Genomic DNA, 13,622 nt, shown 5'->3' on the forward strand with positions numbered 1-13,622 from the left:
AGGCGTGTGCACCTTAATTACAAAAATAATGTTATAATTATTTTCTGTAGAGACAGGGTCATGCTGTGTTGCCCAGGCTTGTCTCAAGTTCCTGGTCTAGAGCAGTCATCCACCTGAGCCATAATAAATGGTGGGATTACAGACGTGAGCCACCATGCCTGGCCAGCAACAGATTTTTAAAAAAATGAATATGTAGGGCTGGGTGTGGTGGCTCACAGCTGTAATCCCAACACTTTTGGGAAGCTGAGGTGGGCATATCACCTGAGGTCAGGAGTTCAAGACCAGACTGGCCAATATGGTGAAACCCAGTCTCTATTAAAAATACAAAACTTAGACAGATGTGGTGGTGTGCGCCTGTAATCCCAGCTACTCAGGAAGCTGAGGCAGGAGAATCGCTTGAACCCAGGAAGTGAAGGTTGCAGTGAGCCGAGATCACACCATTGCACTCCAGCTTGGGCAACAAGAGCGAAACTCCATCTCAAAAAAAGAAAAAAAAAAGTGTTGATTTTCATTAAGCTGTTAGATTTTGTATTTTCCTGATCTTTCACAAATGCAAAATTATTTGACAGGCAACATTCATAAACAAGAATGAGGACTAGTAATTAATGAGGGTAGCAAATCACTTTATGTGTTCATTTAAAAAAAAAAAAAAAAAAAAAAAAAAAAAAAAAAGCTCACCCTGTATGTGATGTTGCTGAGTTCCATAAAGACAAATATCAGGCAGCAAGATGTAACAGAAAGAGTCCTGGACTGAGTCAGGAGACCTTTGTTCTAGTCTAAGGCCTCAGTTTCCTCTTCTGTAAAATGGGGGTACTGAATTAGATAATATGAAAGGGCCCCTCTAGCTTTAACACTGAGTGATCCTAAAGATGAATTTAGGAAGAATCAATCAAATGTAAGATGTTTGTTAACAGTAAGGTTTAACTGTTAACACTGGAAACAGCAGTAGGGAACAAGGTTGAAAATAATTTTCATAAGGACATAATTATGTCCTCAATAAAAAGGACATAAAATTTTAAATTGCAAAAAGCAACTGCTTTCTATCTTTTAACTACTAGAAAGGTTTTTAGAATTTATCAGCCTCAGTACCATGATCAGGCTTAATCATTATCATCTAAGCTGAATTAGTAATGAGTAACCCAAATTATGGCCCGAAAAGACCTAATTCACCTTTGGCCAGGCTGCCCAAGTAAATCTAGAAAATAGCACACCTCTGAGCTCGTACTTACTTTAAGTGATAAAGTGCCCATAACTGTCCCGGATTAAATAACTGAACAAAGAATAAAATGACAAGAAAAATGATTAGAGTAAATTAAACTATTTAAATTTAACATGCAATAAAACAATAAGTATGCTTGTGATATCCTTCTGTGTTGATGAGCATATTTTCCCTACTCATAATATTTTTTTCTGGTTCTCTCAAAGTAGAATCTGGCTTCTCCTTCTGACAATAAAGCTAACTGAAAGGAAAAAAAAAGTTTTTTTTTAGTGACACACAGAAACATTTTTTAAAAAACAGTGTCTCCATGTTTAAGTTTTCTATACTGAAAGAAATCAAACATCTATCGGTAACAATAGGTCCTGGCTACCTCAAAATCTGTGGTTTTCTAACTAATTTCCTAAATATAATTAACTGCCTGGTTCTAGGAAATTCTCCAGGGTCTGACAAATTTAACAACTAGCTTAAAGTTCAAAGATCAACTGATGTTCTACTTTATATTTCTTTATTCCTTTATACTTCATTGCTTATGTTGATGCTAAGATTCTTACCTGGCAGACTTAACACTTCAAGGATATGAGAACCAGTAAACATATCTCTACAATCAAGAAGCTCTTAAAAAATCTACTTTTAAAGGATGTAAAGATATGATGAAACATGCAATGGAAAAACCTTGTTTTTTAAAGTTTTTCTTAAATGCAAATTACCTAAAGTGATTATAAAATAACTTGGCATACATGCAAGTCCACTACTTAGTCATTTGAACATTTCACCTTGGCAATACACAGTACCTCCTAACACAACATTCAGAATCATTAATAAGATTTCTCTCTTGTTCTTGGCCAGTCTTAAGATGGATGTAACATCAATGTATTTCTGAGATAGAAATCTTTGAAGCAAAACTTTCATTTACATTAAATGTATTTTTCATTTTGATTTTGGTATTATGATGGCAAATAACAGAAATCGCAATGATATACAGATAACTCTTTAGGGTTCCATTTTGATCATGAGCTGTTTAAAGCAATTTTATCCATCTACCTCACCTTGTCCATCATTTTTTTCAGAGAGACTTAAACATTCAGATATTTAATAACAGGTGGGTTGTGGTGCCTCACACCTTTAATACCAGCACTCTGGCAGGCTGAGAGAGAAGGATCACTTGAGCCCAGGAGTTCTACACCAGCCTGGGCAACATAACAAGACCTCATCTCTGTTACAATAGTATTGTCTTTATTCAGTATAATTACAGTACTGTATAATATAGTATATATATTACTATGTATAATACATACAGTATTATACATTATAGTCTTTAGTCAGTATTACATAGATGTAAATGAGCTCCTGCAAAAAATTAAGTCTAACTGAACTATTGTTTCTGTTTGGGTAACATATTCTCCTCTAGGAAGACATTGGTACTAAAATTAGAAGTTAAGGAGAATTTGATGTTTAAATAACTAGCTGGTACACAGTGTGAAACCCACTCGACTGTTCACCACTGAATTTCTATCTAGAAGGCATAAACACACAATTGTAATTCTACCATCTCCAAAGTTAGCACACAACACGATTTTCTCAAAGACCAAAATGCTTCATTTAGATAACAGTAATATAGAATTCTTACAACAAAATGACTAGGGCTAGGCAGTTTTACTTTGATAAAGTTATAATATATACATATACAATATATTATATATATAATATATAATATATATATAATATAATATATATAATATATATAGTATATATAATATATATAGTATATATAATATATATTATATATACAATATATAATATATAATATATACAAATGGTGATTTAAACAAAAAAATTACTGCAATACATTTGGAGTGATAAAAAGACAAAAGACCAAAAATGAAGTCCAAATTTTTGGTTTCTAGAGAAATATCAAATCATTATAACATCAAGTAATTTCATGTTATGTTCTAAAATGAATTTAAAATTGAAGTGCTTCCAAAAAAAAACCAGAGAGAAAGTGAAATAAATTTTAAAATCTTATATCTTGTAATTACAAATTATATTTTAATATCAATATTTTACTTTTCTCTCATCCCCACTCACAATTTAATCTGATATATATATTTAAAAATTGAGGCTATTAGAATAACTTTCCTAACAGCAAATTAACAGCGCCAGAAAATGAACCAGTATTTATAACATTTATACATAACATTGGATGTTACAGTACTGAATTTTAATACGACTATACTTGTATCTCAAAACTTTATGAAAGAACCATAAAATCCTGTCACAGTGCTTTTTAATCCAACAACTCCCTAACAGACCATTACTAAATTTCTAAGATAGAGATTTTATATATATTGTATATATATGTATGTATGTGTGTGTGTGTGTGTGTGTGTGTGTGTGTGTGTGTATTTTTTTTGAGACAGTCTCACTGTGTCGTCCAAGCTGGAGTGCAGTGGCACGATCTCGGCTCACTGCAAGCTCCGCCTCCCAGGTTGACGCCATCCTCCTGCCTCAGCCTCCCAAGTAGCTGGGACTACAGGCGCCCGCCACCACACCAGCTAATTTTTTGTGTTTTTAGTAGAGACGGGGTTTCACGGTGTTAGCCAGGATAGTCTCGATCTCCTGACCTCATGATCCATCTGTCTCGGCCTCCAAAGAGATTATATTTTAAAATAAATTCTAATCAATCCAATCTCGCTAATAATTCCACCATAAAAATCATACAGCATTTTTTTTTTAAATAAATACAACACACTTAAAAAAGTGTCCTAAGCCATACTCCACAAATGACTATTGGTCAATTAAGAGAGTGGAAACAAACTCTTAATAATTTCCTCCCGTGGCCGGGCGCGGGGGCTCATGCCTGTAATCCCAGTACTTCAGGAGGCCGAGGTGGGTGGATCATGACGTCAAGAGATCAGACCATCCTGGCTAACATGGTGACACCCCATCTCTACTAAAAATACAAAAAATTAGCCAGGCGTGGTGGCGGGCACCTGTAGTCCCAGCTACTCGGGAGGCTGAGGCAGGAGAATGGCATGAACCTGGGAGGTGGAGATTGCAGTGAGCCAAGATTGTGCCACTGCACTCCAGCCTGGGCGATGACAGAGCAAGACTCCGTCTCTAAATAAATAAATAAAATAATTTCCTCCCATAGCATTTTCGAAAACGTGTTCGAAATTAGCAATTCCATGAATTCCATCTCCCATTAATCATACTTGAATCTGAGCATAGTCTAATTGCATATCCATCCCCTCCAAATGTAGGTATTAGAAATGACCTTAAGCAGCCTTTGCTACATCATTTTGAAATGATCAAGTTAGTATGTGTGTTTTGTCTTGTGCTTTTATTTATTCATATTTCTCTATCCTTCTGCATCATAAGCAGGTCAGAGCTTAATGCACAAGCAGAAAAATGTTACCAATGAGCTCTTCAAACTATTTTCAAATTTAAAGAAATGAATTTTGATGAATGCCATTAAAAAACAACAACATATTAACAGGAATCTGACTTCGAGAAATACCATCCACTGGTCTCCATTTTTTCTTAACATTTTACTATGAAAATTTTCAAACATATAGAAAAAAATGAAAACAATATCCACACAGCTACCACCTACAATTTAAAATTAACATTTCCTCATATTTGTTTTAATACATCTATTCAAAGAACTTGCAGTCATCAGTATACTTCGATAAATACTGCAACTTGCCCATCAAGTAATGTTTTTTCTTTATTTTTTATTTTTTTTTTTAAGGAAAAACTTGGCCGAGCACAGTGGCTCATGCCTGTAATCCCAGCACTTTGGGAAGCTGAGGCAGGCGGATCACGAGGTCAGGAGTTCGAGACTAACCTGGTCAACATGGTGAAACCCCATCTTTACTAAAAATACAAAAATTAGCTAGGCATAATCCCAGCTACTCGGGAGGCTGAGGCAGGAGAATCATTTGAACCCGGGAAGTGGAGGTTGCAGTGAACCGAGACTGCCCCATTGCACTCCAGTCTGGGTGACAGGGTGAGACTCCATCTCAAAAAAAAAGGGGGGGGATGGGGGGAGGAACGGAAAGGAATGGAAAGGAATAGAGAAGGGAGAGGAGAAGGGAGAGGAAAGGAGAGAGGGAAGGGAAGGGAAGGAGAAAGGGAAGGGAAGGGAAGGAGAAAGGGAAGGGGGAAGGGGGAAGGGGGAAGGGGGAAGGGGGAAGGGGGAAGGGAAGGGAAGTGGGAAGGGAAGAGAAGGGGGAAGGGAAGGGAAAGGGGGAAGGGAAGGGAAAGGGGGAAGGGAAGGGAGGGAAGGGGGAAGGGAAGGGAAAAGAAGAAAGGACTTACACAAAATACAATGGACTTATACCGGCTATACCATTCAGTAAGTTTTGACAAATGTTATGTACCTGAGTAACGTAAATCCCTAACGGAACACAGAACATTGCCAACACCTTAGAAAGCTGCCACATGCACTTCCCCACTTAATCCCCTTCCTCACCACTCATTCCTACCACCTGCCAACCTCTTCATCTTTCCCCTTCATAACTTCGTTTTGCCTGCCCTACCCCACATGCACAATAGATGAGGTCTGTATGGTTTTAGGACATCATATATATAGAATCACATATGATGGCTTGTTTTGTGTAAGACTACATTCAGTCAGCATAATGTTTTAGAGATTAATCCAAGTTGCTGCAGACATCAACGCCTTGGTTCCTTCCTATTGCTTAGTAGTATTCCATTGTACACATACAACAACTTGATAATCCATTTTCTTGGTTTATAGACACCTGAATGGTTTCCAGCTTAGGGGTCAACCCCATATTTTAGCAGAGTTTATAAACCAAATTTGGTACTCCACCTCTATGAGTATTTTCTTCCTGGATTTCCTCCTTCCCCGTGCTGGACTACATTACTCTGCAGTGCAGCGTTAGTTCTGAACAATTCTCTAGTACCTCTGCCAAAGGGAACTTGTCCCCAGGCAAAGATCTGTCAATAACAGGAAACTCCAACGCCATTCTCATAAGACTCCAATCCAGTCTGGCTTCTACTTGTTTCAGGTTTGTTCTAGGGTGTCCTCATAATGTTTGTTTTTCATATCTTGTCCAGAGATTGTAGTTACTATTTGTGGGAGGTTTTGTTCCATAGGAGCCCCTACTCCATTTGTGGAATTATAACTCTACTATTCTTCTGAGCACACTTGTTCAACACTATAATTGGCCTACTTTTTTGGTGTTCCTCGCAACGCTTACCAGCTAGATTGAGCCAGTTTCTTTCAATCAAAAAAGCCAAACTAAACCAGAAATGAGGCCTCCAGGAACTGAAGAGCATAAGAAAAAATCCCTAAGAGAGAACTGGAGAAGTGGATCCTGTAATTCTTCCTATGAACCAACACAAGTTCCAAATTCATCCCAAGATGTGCATGTGGAACATACCTAAAGAAGCACTACAAAGGTCTTGAGAACTGAAGGCACAAATCACCTTCAGGTTCCATACTAACTCCTCAGAGGCTCATTCAGGAAGCAGACTCAAAGTAGCTTAGCAAAGACTTTGAAAACTGAACCGATGTTGGAACCACTGCCCACAGGTGCCACAGAATTTGGGAGTCTGAGCCTATGGATGTTAATTGCCTGCTTTCATTTAAAAACAACAACATTCTCTAGGGATGGTACAGATAAAGAAAATCTGATCATTCTCAAAGGAAAAGAAAATAACAGATATTAATCCTGAGATGATCCAGGTGTCAGAATTCTCAAAGATGTCCGTGAAGGGACACGAAAGACAAGTTCTCAGAAGTAGACACTATAAAAAAAGAACCAAATGGAAACTTTATGATTGAAAAAATATGGGAAAAAATTCTAAGACAATAGGAAGTATAGAAAAATGATAGCAAAAATTTGATCTTCCTGAATAAGAGATTACAACATAGATGATAATAAAATTCTACGTTTTAATAAAAGAAAATTTTCCCAAAACAACAAACGCCTTTAGCTCTCAAAAGTAATGAAAAAAATCTAGAAACCTGTCATTATCAAGATGCTTTCAACCCTATTATTCTATGGGTGCCTGAGGTCCACTGAAAACTCTCATGATTCACCTCTATACAATCTGGTTACACAAAATTTAAAAGAATGCTGGAGTGCACAGTTCAAGTCTTGGTTCTGTAATGGAATCACTTCTCTAAACATTATTTCTTCATTTGTAAAATGAGGATTAAACTCAATAGAACTTACTTAGCTTTGTAACATAGTCCCAATATCTAATTTTAGGGACCCTCAAAAAGTCATTCCAGTCTCCCCAGATATTAGCACTGGCCAAGTCCACACACGTAAGTTTTAAATTATCTAGTAGCCACATGAAAAAGTTAAGAAACAGGCAGAATTTATTCTAATATTATTTTATGTAACCAAATATATCTGGAATATTATAATTTCTTATAATCAATAATTTGAGATATTTTACTTAAAAAACAAAAAAATTAAGTCTTCAAAATCCAGCATGCATTTTACATTTACAGCACATCTCAATTCTGACTAGTCATATTTCCAAGTGTTCAACAGCTACGTATTTCCAGTGGTTACCATATTGGATAAGTCTAAGTATAGAAGTGAAATGGTGGGGGAGGGGAGCCAATAGCAAACAAGGGCCAAGGTGTCTCAATATGGGTAGTCTGTCTTACATACATACATACACAAGCTGTATGTTCAGGTGGTAATGAAAGCGTCTGCCCTGTTACATGGCATAGGGTTGGAGCAATGGAAGTCTGTTTTCTGAAATAAATTTTCATCTCTCTACTATAATTAGAACACACAATTGTTTTTAAGAAAAATAATGGATTTCTCACCAATAAAACAGATACTAACAACTTTACATGGTTACAGCAATATTTAAGTAAGATAACTACCTCTCTATGACAGAACATATACAGTTGACCCTTGTCCAAAGCAGGAGTTAAGGGTGTCAACCCAGCCAATCAAAAATCCACATATAACTTCTGACCTCCCAAAAACCTAACTACTAACAACCTAGTTATGACCAGAAGCCTTACTAATAACGAAAACACACACATCTTACATGCTGTAGGTATTAGATACTGTATTCTTACAATAAAAGAAGTTAGAGAAAAGGTTATTTAAAAAATCGTAAGGAAAATATATTTACCATTCATTAAATGGAAGTGAATCATTCCGAAGGTCCTCATCCTCTTCACAAGGCTGAGGAGAAGTTGGTTTTGCTGTCTGAGGGGTGGGAGAGGTAGAAGAGGTGGAAGGACAGGCAGGAAAGGCAGGCATACTAGATCTAATTTTTATTTTTAAAAAACCAAGTAAAAGTGAACCCACATAGTCCACACCTGTGTTGTTCAAGGGTCAACTATACTAACCCTTCCATTTTGGGGTTGATTTTCATTCACTCATTTACTTAAAAAAAAAAAAAATTAAACTAATCAAAACGGTTTTGGGCATTTTTCCCTTACACGTTTAAAGTACCTCTATGTAATCTGTTCTATAATCACAAGCCCTTAGGCTCTAAGTCACTTTTTTAAAAATATCAGGTTGCAATAAAAAATGATCCAAATAAACACCTGACAGGAAATGAATGCCTAATATATAGAAGATTGTGAAGGAAGAACTTTAGCATTCCAACCTTTTTGTTTTAAAGACCCTCCTTACGGGTGCTAGTAAATCACAGGAAAAGAGAGAAAATAGGCATGGGGAAGGATATCTGTTCCTATGAACCAGGATTAAAATGAAAAGATATAACTAAAATTAACTGGCTTAAGAAACAGGACAGAAGTTGAAGAAGCAAACCAATAGAACCTGTATAAAACTAGAAGTTCCTGTCCTTTACAAACTAACTTTATTATGTTAATTTGTCTCTCAAGCAAAAATTTTTGTTTAAATCATGCAATATTATCCACTGGATGGATGGATGAATGAAAAGAAAAAAGAACGGGAAGGGGGGAAGTCTTCAAATGGCTTCAATATACCACTGAAATAAGAAATGGCCTTCGGTTTCCAATTTTATGGTTATATTGGACCATGCTGTCCAACCACGAATAGTCCAAATCTAGTCAGACCAAATTTAATATAGTACACCCGAAGAAAATTAGGAAACTTAAAAGTCAGCCAGATAATATTCAGTGATAGGACACCTTTTGTTTTAACATTACCGTGTTAAACATCTATCCCTCTATTGTGGGTGTATGCCGTTGCTCTCACACTACTCTGTGTTTCTCGAGATAAGAGAGCTAGTATTTTATTCCTGGTTGAATAGTGCCTACACTGAGAATTTATAGAAAGGACATCAAAATTATTTGAAACATGAAAAATGTTGTAAAATAAAAATACTAATTCACCATTAATAGTGAACTAATTCCCTAATATTACAGTTAATATAAATTGAGCACCCCAATCCAAAAATCCAAAATCCAGAATGTTCCAATATCTGCAATTTTTGGAGCAGTGATATAACGCCACAAGCAGAAGATTCCACACTTGATCTCATACGACAAGTCACAGTCAAAATTCTGGTTCATGCACAAAATTATTTAAAATACTGTATAAAATTGCCCTCAGGCTATATATATAAGGAGTATATAAAACATAAATGAACTTTGTGTTTAGACTTGGATCCTATCCCCAAGATATCTCATTACAGATATGCAAATATTCCGAAATCCAACTAAATATGAAATCTGAAATACTATGGTCCCAAGTGTTTAGGATAACCAATGCTCAACCTGTATAAAGATTAAATCCATGTAAAAATCCAAGCTTTCTCTGCCTTTCACATGATACCATAGTCTTTCACGGCTTCCATTTTAGGGTCAGTTATTTCAGCCTCTAATGACAGGCATACATTCTCAACGAAATGAAAATGGTTCACACGATATCATGTGACAATGTTGTTCTTTCTTCACATTTAATAATGCCACTTCCGAATCATGATGGTAAAAGATTAAAAATGAAAATAGTAACAATAAACTTTCCTACAGTAAATAGAACCAATTAATTTACGGATGCTACATTTATAACTAGGTAATAATCACTGACTCCTCGCTATGCACCACACTCTTTCCTGGCAGCAACCTGTTGGCAGGGTCACAACTCCTTGAGGTCTTGTCTTCAGTCTGGCAAGTCATAACTTCTTTCGGTTAAGAATAATCAAGTTATGAGATAAGAGATGTTAACAAAATACAGCAGGGCAGTTTATGAGTGAAAGAGGTGATTTACTAATTACACTGAGAAATGTAACTGGCAGTAGACTAGAATATTCATTGATGCAGAAGAGGCCGGCAAGGCCCAGCCCACATTCCCTCATCACTCAACTTTCCTGAGCAGCTGGGTAGTTTTTTACTGCAAAGCACCCTGAGGCCAAACAGCAGGTCAGGAGCTGCTGCCCTGCCCTCTTCAAAGCCTAACTCGCTGACTAAGGAATGGGGGTTAGGTGACAAAGTAACCCAGGTTCCTTGCCCCTTGGGTGGAAAAACAGACATGTTCTACACTGTCCCCCGAGGCTGCCACATGATTTGAGTCCAATTGCACAAAAATATTAGTCTTTCAGGCACTTGGTATCAGCCTCCTTTTCCCTTTCTGGCTTCCCCACAGGAACTTTGTAGATCCACCTTTCCAACAAAGGGTTATAATCAAGGGTCTGGTTCCTCAGGAATCAAACCTACGAGAACTGCTCAGCATCATTCCATTCTTTGTGGAAGAGTCCTGTTGTTAAACCAAATTAATTTTTAGAAGTTGTGGGATGACTATACAATCAGAACAAGAGGAAATAGAAGGGCTCAACGGATTGATCAATATAGTTGGTAGACTTTTCTGCAAAATAAGAATCTATCTTTGGAACAGTTCAAAGAAAAAGATATGCAAACAGTTCCAAAATAAACTAGCAAACAACTATAAAATAAATGAAAATATGCAAATTAGAACCATAGTGAAATACTATTTCTAACCTATCAGATTAAAAGACAAATACGTATCAAAGGGAAAAAGGGAACCTCATATATTGCTGGAAGGAACATAAGATGGCATAATGCTTTACAGAAGGGAATTTGGCAAATTGACACCCACATTTCATGCTATCTAAAAACTTCCACTCTTGAAATAGCTATCTGTGTAACAGAGTAGAATGCAGCTGTAAAACAATGAATAAAGACTACATCCCATCCTGGCTAACAGGGTGAAACCCCGTCTCTACTAAAAAATACAAAAAGCTAGCCGGGCGAGGTGGCGGGCGCCTGTAGTCTCAGCTACTCGGGAGGCTGAGGCAGGAGAATGGCGTGAACCCGGGAGGCGGAGCTTGCAGTGAGCTGAGATCCGGTCACTGCACTCCAGCCTGGGCGACAGAGCGAGACTCCGTCTCAAAAAAAAAAAAAAAAAAGACTATATCTACGTCCTGCTATAAAGTGATCTCCAGAATATTTAAGAATACATATGTATGTGTTTACATTTGAGCAAGATAAATAAAAAATAGTTTGATTTTTGTAAGTAACTTGGTTACTTACAAAAGGAGGAAGAATGTATCTCACTTTGAAGTGGTATGTTTCCTAGGATTATAAAACAAAATTAAAACAAATATTTTAAATTCTAAATACTAAAAATAAAATGAAACAAATTGGCCTGGCTTCGGCACAGTGGCTCAGGCCTGTAATCCCAGCACTTTAGCAGATTGAGGCCAGGAGGATTGCTTGAGCCCAGGAGTTCAAGACCAGCCTGGGCAACACAGGGAGACACTGTTTCTACTTTAAAAAAAAAAAAAAGTTGGCCAGGTGCGGTAGCTCATGCCCGTAATCCAAACACTTTGGGAGACTGAGGCGGGTAGATCACGAGGTCAGGAAAGAGACCATCCTGAACAAAATGGTGAAACCCCATCTCTATTAAAAATGCAAAAATTAGCTGGGCATGGCGGCATGCACCTGTAGTCCCAGTTACTCAGGAGGCTGAGGCAGGAGAATTGCTTGAACGATTGAGGTGGAGGTTGCAGTGAGCCAAAATGGCACCACTGCACTCCAGCTGGGCGACAGAGCGAGACTCCGCCTCAAAATAACATAACATAACATAACATAACATAACATAACATAACATAACATAACATAACAGTAAAAAAATTAGCCAGGCATGGTGGCACGCACTTGTGGTCCCAGCTACTTTGGGAGGTGGAGGTGGGAGAATCAATTGAGCCCAGAAGGGCAGGGCTGCAGTGAACCACAATCACGCCACTGCACTCCTACCTGGGTGACTGAATGACAGTGTTGAAAAGAAAAGGAGAAAAGAGAGAAAAAGAAAAGAGGGAGAGGGGAAGAGAAGAAGAAAAGGGGAAGGGGAGCAGGAATTGGGGAGATAGGGGAGAGAAAGGACAAGTTGACCCAACTATGTATCAAACTGGTGGTGGGCAGGGGGCGGATTACACATGAGGACTTACTTTAAAACGTAATACTTAGCTGTAATCCCACTGAGACGTGGACAAAAAAAGAAAAATGAAAACGATAGTCACTACTCATACTGGTTAAATATACATTTATAAATGTAAAAATATGTATAATTTTATATTATGTTTATTTTTATATTTACATGTACTTAAAGTACTTTTAAAGTACATGTACTCTTTTTATACTTTTTGTTTAATATATTACTTTCTATTATGTTTACATATTAACTATTGCATATTATATAACATAAATATATAAATATTATTTTTCACTAAAAGGAATCAGGACTTCTTAGAGACATAGCTGATCTGAGGACCAACAAAGGACACGTACAAGATGAGCTTTGGCCAACATCTTGTTTTGTCAGAAAGCAAGGAAGTTACCAGAGAGAGAATACTAGAGTCACATCAAAAAAGACTCAGAAGTAAACTTGAAAAGGCTCTTTTGGCCAAGGGAATGACATCAATAAGAATACAAACTACAGTGCAATAAAACATATCAAATGCTTAAATCCACAAGCTCACAATAACTCAAAAAAATCCTCACTTGTTACTTAGAAAGGTATTCAAGAACCCTAGAAAGGCTTCCAGGAAACAACTCAGTACTTTGAAAACTGGTAAATAAAGGAAAGAATCATGCATTTCATATGCCTTTGTGCAATCTGTGCCACAGAGTAATGAAATATCTGTTAGGGAAAGTTTCTCTTTATAGAAATGTTACATATAATAAAAGCTTGATAATATCAACATTTTCTTTGCCCTCATGGAAATAATGGTTCTAGGAATGATCATTAATGTCGCCTACTGTCAGGAATAAAAAACAAACATTAGGTGCTTCTTTATGCAAGCATACAGTGAGTGTCCTTTATCTAAAATGATTGGGACCACAAGTTTTTCAGATTTTGAAATATCTGCAGTGTAACAGTTTAGCACTCCCAATCTGAAAATGTGAAATCCAAAATGCTCCAATGAGCATTTCCTTTGAGTGCTG

At 37.0% G+C, this 13,622-nt stretch overlaps 1 protein-coding gene across 8 annotated transcripts in view; it reads right to left on the reverse strand.

Annotated features, from left to right (window-relative positions):
* Positions 1-13,622, reverse strand: part of TBL1XR1 (TBL1X/Y related 1) — a 183,952-nt gene that overhangs the window by 59,956 nt on the left and 110,374 nt on the right. Inside the window, exon 1 of one of the 8 annotated variants that reach the window (XM_050778297.1) lies at positions 8,357-8,378. The exons of the other annotated variants lie outside the window; for them this stretch is intronic. The gene's annotated coding sequence lies outside the window, so the exon portion shown is untranslated. Of the gene's footprint in view, positions 1-8,356; positions 8,379-13,622 lie in introns of those variants that run through there. 8 annotated transcript variants of the gene reach the window in all.

This window comes from Macaca thibetana, chromosome 2, assembly GCF_024542745.1.
Source record: "Macaca thibetana thibetana isolate TM-01 chromosome 2, ASM2454274v1, whole genome shotgun sequence".
Lineage (NCBI taxonomy): Eukaryota > Metazoa > Chordata > Mammalia > Primates > Cercopithecidae > Macaca > Macaca thibetana.